We start from the raw sequence: 6,063 nt of genomic DNA on the forward strand, positions 1-6,063 counted from the left end.
TAATATGTGTTACACATAAACATGTACATATATGTGTGAATATGTATTGTGTACATATACACATCTTACATATGTACATATAGTGTGTATGCATGTATACATGTGCACACATGTATACATATTTATATACACACATGTGTGGGTATGGATATATACATATATGTGCATGTGTGTAGTGCTATTAACACATAATGGATGCATGCATACACAAGTGTGTGAATATGTACATATGTATTGTACACCTAGGTGGTACAGTAGATAGAACACCAGTGCAGAAGTCAGGAGGACCTGAGTTCAAATCTTACCTCAGACACTTGACACTCACTAGCTATGTGACCTTGGGCAAATCACTTAACCCCAATTGCCTCATCCTGGATCATCTCCAGTCATTCTGATGAATATCTGGTCACTGGATTCAGATGGCTCTGAGGGAGAAGTGAGGCTAGTGATCTGGTGTCTAAGGTCACATTTGAACTCAGGTCCTCCTGGCTCCAGGACTGGTGCTTTATCCACCTAGTTGCTCTTAGCAACTGATTATATTAAACATTAGATGTGATTTTTCCTCCTCATCCACATTCTCAGATTCCCCTGAAATCTATCTATGGGCTAGATTAAAAACTCTTGATGTAAGGCACCCAGCTGTGGTGGAAAGATTTGGTTCCCTCTAGGAAGGGTCAGGTTCCTCAGACAAGAAACTAGACCTGATTAACTTTATTAATATTCTTATCAACTTTGCAACTGTTATTATATTTTTGGTAAGTTTCTATTCTTTGTGAGTGTCCTGTCTCTCCCCCTACTCCTCCCTCCCTCATCAGAATGGAAGTTCCCTGAGGACAGGATCTATGTCTCCCTGATCTGAATGGGAAGAGCAGGGACAGTCTGTGGGGTTCACTGTCTCCTTCAATGCCAACCGACCTTCAGTGCCTGGGGCAAAGCCCTGCTCTGTAAATTGGCACTTGAAGGCTGATGAGCCTCCTCACATGCCATTTCCTGACAGTCTAATTGCCACTGTGCTATGTTTTATGTATTTTAATTAGTACTTTAAAATTTACACTTACATCCTGAAGTGTTCAAGCAAAATAACCCTCTTTAGAAATTGGAATAAATAAATACATACGGTGTACAAGACAGGTCAACCACCTTGGGACAATTCACTTAAGCTGGACTCATTCAGGTAACAACAACCAATTTGCCACCGTGGGTCCTTGATTGTTTTGCCGACCCAGTGTCTGTAATTAACACAGTCATTTTCCCCTCTACCTACTTCTGCCCCCGATGGGTTTATTCTCTATAGTAAATACAGACAGCCAAGTTCACCCACAGATCCTCTGGCTTCCACAGTTCTCTGTTGATGAGGTCATATACTAAACACAGTGACCCCCACCCCTGCCTACCGCTCGCATATACTAGCATTAGTTTTTGTCTATTTTATTTGTATAGTTGGCAGTGACTTCTCTTCTAACCCTTCCTGAGGGGAAAAAGCTAGACATTCCCTAGCCTGGACTGAGGAGGACAGAAGCCTCCCACCCTATTCTCACTCTCTTCTGAACTCTCTGCAGTGTGGATTCCAATCTCATCACTCAACTCAAACCACTCTCTCCAAAGTTACTGATGATCTCCTCGCTGGCAGATCTAATGGCTTTTGCTCCATCTTCATTCTTTTTGATGTTTCTGCTACTTCTGACACTGCTGATCACGCTCTCCTTCTTAATACTCTTTTCTCTCTGAGCGTTCATGACAGTGTTCCTTCTTAGTCTCCTGTTACCTGCCTCAGCACTTCCCCAGTCTCTGCTGATTTGTCGTCTGGTTCATGGGCATTAATTGGCAATTAACACAATCAAAAACCTCTGGTGATAAACCAAATGACCCTTGTTTGAGTCAGTTGTCCCAAGGCTTTGTCCTGGTCCCTCTTCTCTTTTTATCTCTCTCTATTCTCTCTCCCTTAGTGACCTATTCTGTGGTTCAATTAACATCTTTATGCAGATGGCTCATATCTATATATCTAGCACTAGCTTCTTTCATTTGTATTACTTTCTCTAAGCATAATGGGTACCTAAACGTGGCTTCTGAGAAAGAAACTTTTCCAGGGTAACTTGAGCCCTTAGCCCCATTAGCTGGTGCTTACTGAATTCCAGGATGAGCCTACACGTCACCCCACTCCCCACCCCTATCAACTCCTAGAACTTTTCTTGGAAAGTATGAACACCAAAAGGAAAAGTCCAACCCTGATATAGTTTGCCAGAAATACATTTACCTTGAGGGAGCTATTCAGATAATTTTAACCATTTGCTTTGTGTAAAGGAAGCAAATAGCCATCCTATGCCTGTTTACATTGAGATCTTTTCTATTCCTCTTTGGGGAAACCCTAGACATACCTAAGCTTTCTGGGCCCAGATAGGCTGGAGTACACACCCTCTACCTCTAAAGGGGTCTCAGACTCTGAATCCCTGCCCTCTCACCCCCCTTCCCACGTGCGCATGCACACACACACACACACACACACACACACACACACAGACAAGATTCAGTCCTGAGGGAGTCTGGATCCTTAAGAGAGATGTCAACTTCTATTTATAGAACTCTCCAGATGTTCACAATTCCATCCCTAAAACCCCAGGGAAAATCACCTAAATCTTGGATTTTTTAGGGTTTCCCCAAAAAGGAGGAGAACGGAACTCAATGTACATTGTAAATTAGATATAGGACAGCTCTTTATTTCCTTCACACACACACACACACACGATGTTGTGTATGTATACATTCATACACATATACACACATACATGTATATATATATATGTGTATATACTGTATACAAAAATTTATAATTGCATATATATGCAAGTGATCAGAGAGGATGAGCACCTCTGGTAGGAGGGCTTGCTGAGACCTCTTCAGGGCTGCTCATCTACCTTTGGTGTCTCTTAGCTCAACTAAATACTATAGAGTAACTGTTTCTCTTTTACCTAGGAACCCTGAGGGTCTTCCCTTCCCAGTGTGCTTACTTTTGTTATTTTTTCTTTATTAAAAGGGCCGTCCCTTGAGTAACTATTTAAAGAGGCCTATTCATTGAATGGGTGTATCTCACTCAAAGTGAGAATTTGACAAGAACTTAGCCTAAAAGGGTCAGGGTCCCACCTTGTATCCTGGACCATCTCCAGATGTCTTGATGAATATCAGGCCACTGGACCCAGATGGCTCTGGAGGAGAAAGTGAGGTTGTTGACCTTGCACAGCTCTCCCTCTCTCAAATCAGTCAGGTGCAAGTCATGATGTCATGAATCTCTTCAAAGATGAAAGACAAACACATCAACAACAACGACAACAACCTGCCACGTAACTCTCATCTGTGGCTCCAGGAAGCTGCAACGTACATAGTGACCACATTCTGATAAAACCAGGTTGAAGATAACTGACAGGCCTCAAAACTACCAGTGAGTTAGTGAGATGTCAACTGAAAGCATGCGAAGACTTTCCCCAGTGGAATGGGTGGATGAGAACAATTTGTTCCAGTGGTTGAGCACTAACATCTTGGTCAGACATTGAAGATGGCAAGGTCTTCTACTGAATCTTAGGCCACCATCAATCATCCTGACTTCTATTTTGCCACGGGACTTTAATGACTAGAAGAAAGAGTGAGGCTGATGACTTTGTGCAACTCTGCCTCACTTTAATTCAGTCGAAAGTCAAGACATCAGAGCCATCTCCAGTCTGACTGATCTATATCTTGCCCCTGGACCTAGATGGTTCTGGAGAAAAGAGTGAGACTGGTAATTGCACAGCCCTCCCTCACTTAAATCCAGTTCACATGGCTTCACCTCCCTGATGTCATGGTCCTCTTCAAGAAGAAAGGACAAATAACCTACACTAATGTTTTGTGGCCATCTACAGTATCCTACCAGCCAGCACTGTTCCCTATCCCAAGTTATCCACAACATCTAGGGTTGTCACACAGGATTATTTCTTGATGAGACCCAGACACTCTCAGTAAGCCCAATTACTAGAATGAGGAACCTGAGGACACTGATGGAGACAAGGTTTACCACAATGAAGGTTCTGTGGGATGACTGCCCGAACTCTTGCTCTGCACCTCTGTCCAACTCAACACCTAACCTGGGCAGTCCAGGTCTTAGGGATAGTCCATCTTCCTTGATGTGGGGAGAGGATTATATGAAAGTCCCAGAGATGTCTCTGGGTGGGAGCTCTGAATATATGAATGTACCAGAATCCCAAGAGAAAACACCTTCCAATAGGACTCCAGTGACTGACCAGGATGGTGAGGAAGAGGGGTCTGATAATGAGAATATACAGGAACAAAATGGACTCTCCTTCACTTGAGGCTCAATGTATCTTGGATATAGGGGAAAGAAAGCATCAAAGGAACTGCTGACCACCCTTGACCTCTGGTTCCTATCCTGACACAATTCTAAGAGTCAACCTTTAACTTATTGTCACTCTGGAAATTCCCCTGCCCCTGCTTGGTCTCAAGTAGTCTGCACCTTCTTCTCCTGACATAGCCTGAGAACAACTAACCTCTTTGCTCCCTAGCCTATGGGCTATAGCCCTTCTAAGTGTATTGAAGTCAAACCCAAGATTTTCTTAAAAAAATAAAAGCCAAGACCTCACCTGTAATGTCATCAGTTCTGTTTGAAAATGAAGGATGAATAGCAAATATACATGTATATAACATATATTTACATGTATATAGTATGTGTACATATGTATAATAGACTGAATGTGATGTATATTACATGTTATACACACATACACATACACACATTGTCTCCCCCATTAGAATATAAAATGCCCTTCTAGAGGGCAGGGTTGTTTCCCTTTTGTTTTTGTAACCCCAGCATTTAACATAGTGCCTGGCACATAGTAAACACTTAATAAATGGATATTGATTGATAGATTGAGCATGTGAAAATCTGGACCCTGGTCCCACTGATTTGCTGCGTAATCTTTGGCACTTCAGTTGACTTTTCTGCTTATCATTCCTCTCCTGTCCTCTCCTCTCCTCTCCTCAAGATTCACAGTCACTTCCTGAATGTTTAACTGAGCCATGGACAGAGTCACTCAAAGAGTAACACTTGAGCATGCTGTTAGACTTTCCTCTGGTTTATGACCATGTCTGACCTGTGATCTCTCTCCTGGTTCCCATTGTGATCAACAGAAGCCTATTCCCAGTGACCAATGAAAGGTAGCAAGGAAGGACAAAGGGAGCCAATTCTACTTCATAGGAAAACCCAGTCCCCAGATACATGCAGGAGCCCCAACCTCAGGGCCTACTCTCAAAAAAAAGTTCTGCTGTGTATCAAATCCTCAAATCCTTCATGTTTTTTGAGAGAAAAGTGACCCAAACTAAGTTTGCTAACAATTTCTATCATTCCATGTTGGAATAATGGGATATGAACCTTGAATAAACCTTAGACATGACTACCTAGTGAAGCCCTCTCATTTTACAGATGCAGAAATTGAGGCCAGGAAAGGTAAAATCACTCCCAAGATCACATGGGCAACAAGTAACAACCGAGACTTGAACCTCATACCTCCTGCTTCTAATCCAAGGGTTCTTTCCTCTGCACACCCTTCCTTTTTGTGGATTATCACATAATCACAGTCGTTGGAAGGTAGTTCTGGCTCATATTATGGGTTCCCGGAAGCAAGTTTCTCCTTGTTGCCTTATAAACCCAAACAGCCATTCAATGCTTAACAGATAAAATGCTGGGTTCGTTGTGGGGGACATGTGATCTGGCTTTAGGGAAAAATAAATAAGTAAGGCTCCCCTTCCTTAGTTTCTCCTCTCAAAACAGCACAGGTTCCTGAAAGCCTGGGTATATTAACCCTTCATCCACAAGGCAGAACTGCTTCCTCCAGGAAACCCTCCTTGAATTCTTCATTTTTTCTTTATCTTTCACACTGAGACCCACATGATTTACAGTCTCTGCCACAGAACTGACCCTTCATGGGATCATAGGTTTAATGCTGGAAGGAACCTTACAGATCAGCTAGTAACAGCAGTTCTTAACCTCTTTGGTCTCATGGATCCCCCTTGGCTATATTG

General features: G+C 42.6%; 1 pseudogene; it reads left to right on the forward strand.

Moving 5' to 3' along the window:
* The first annotated feature begins 3,563 nt into the window (after positions 1–3,563).
* LOC140526083 (linker for activation of T-cells family member 1-like) lies at positions 3,564–4,575 on the forward strand (annotated as a pseudogene).
* The last annotated feature ends 1,488 nt before the right edge of the window (positions 4,576–6,063 follow it).

This window comes from Notamacropus eugenii, chromosome 2 (assembly GCF_028372415.1).
Source record: "Notamacropus eugenii isolate mMacEug1 chromosome 2, mMacEug1.pri_v2, whole genome shotgun sequence".
Lineage (NCBI taxonomy): Eukaryota > Metazoa > Chordata > Mammalia > Diprotodontia > Macropodidae > Notamacropus > Notamacropus eugenii.